Below are 1,424 nucleotides of genomic sequence, written 5' to 3' on the forward strand. Positions count from 1 at the left end.
AAGGGAGAGAAATAGAGAGTTAGAAGCATCGATGAGAGAGAAACATCGATCAGCTGCCTCCTGCACATCTACTGGGGATGTGCCCGCAACCCAGGTACATGCCCCCGACCGGAATCGAACCTGGGACCCTTCAGTCCGCAGGCCGACGCTCTATCCACTGAGCCAAACCGGCTCTGGCGAGAATTTGTGCCTTTTTAATAGTTTTAGCAACTTCACTGTTTCATTTAATGGAATTGGTAATTTATATTGGGAATGAAAGGTGCTTCTACCGAGAAGTAAATTTGCAGTAATTCCTATAGACACTGTGGGTAAAACAGTACCACCACGACCTCTAATATAATGTATTAAAACTTTATAAAGATATGCCTCCATGCTTCAAGGGCAGGTTCCTGCCTCAAACCTTGCCCTCACAGAAAACAGCTCGGGGAGGGTGCAGCCATTGCCAAGGCAACCCCTGCACATGACTGGATTGCCATGGTGCATTCATCCACAATGAGAATTTGTGCCTTTTTATTTTTTTATTTTTTTTAAATATATTTTTATTGATTTCAGAGAAGAAGGAAGAGGGAGAGAGAAATAGAAACATCCATGATGTGAGAGAATCATAGATTGGCTGCCTCCTGCCCGTTCCCCACTGGGGACCGAGCCCACAACCTGGGCATGTGCCCCTGACTGGAATCGAACCCATGACCCTTCAGTCCCCAGGCCGACGCTCCATCCATTGAGCCAAATCGGCCAGGGCTATAGGAGCTTTTAAGGAGGACCTTCGTGTAGGCTATTGCTGCAACTGAGGAAGACACTGATGCAATTCTTGAAGGATTACAACATCTATGACCAGAGCAAGAACCTTGCTTAGGCTTGGGGTGATGTAACCAAGTGTATGTGGGTAAAACAGTACCACCACGACCTCTAATATAATGTATTAAAACGTTATAAAGATATGCCTCCATGCTTCAAGGGCAGGTTCCTGCCTCAAACCTTGCCCTCACAGAAAACAGCTCGGGGAGGGTGCAGCCATTGCCAAGGCAACCCCTGCAGGACTGACTTCCTTCCAGTTGATTGAGCCTCAGTCATGATGGGGTTACATCCAGGGTTTTTTATATAAATAGATTTTTCATTGCAGGTTCACCTTATTTAATAAGCATAGAAGCATACAGGTTTCCCATTTTATTTTTTGTTAAGTTGGGTTAGATATTTCATATAATTTCAAATTTATTGGAATAAAATTGCTTATAGTTTGTCTGTTTTTAGATTCTATAATGGCATTTCTCATGTAAACAATGTATTAATTTTTTGATGAATTTTTAAAATCATAATGAAATATCCTTCTTTGTAATTTTTTTCCCTGGATGTTTAATGTGTTTGGCATTAATTTACCTATCCCAGTTTTCTTATGCTCAATTTACTTATTAATTTTAATATAT

Source organism: Myotis davidii, unplaced genomic scaffold (assembly GCF_000327345.1).
Source record: "Myotis davidii unplaced genomic scaffold, ASM32734v1 scaffold1497, whole genome shotgun sequence".
Taxonomy (NCBI): domain Eukaryota; kingdom Metazoa; phylum Chordata; class Mammalia; order Chiroptera; family Vespertilionidae; genus Myotis; species Myotis davidii.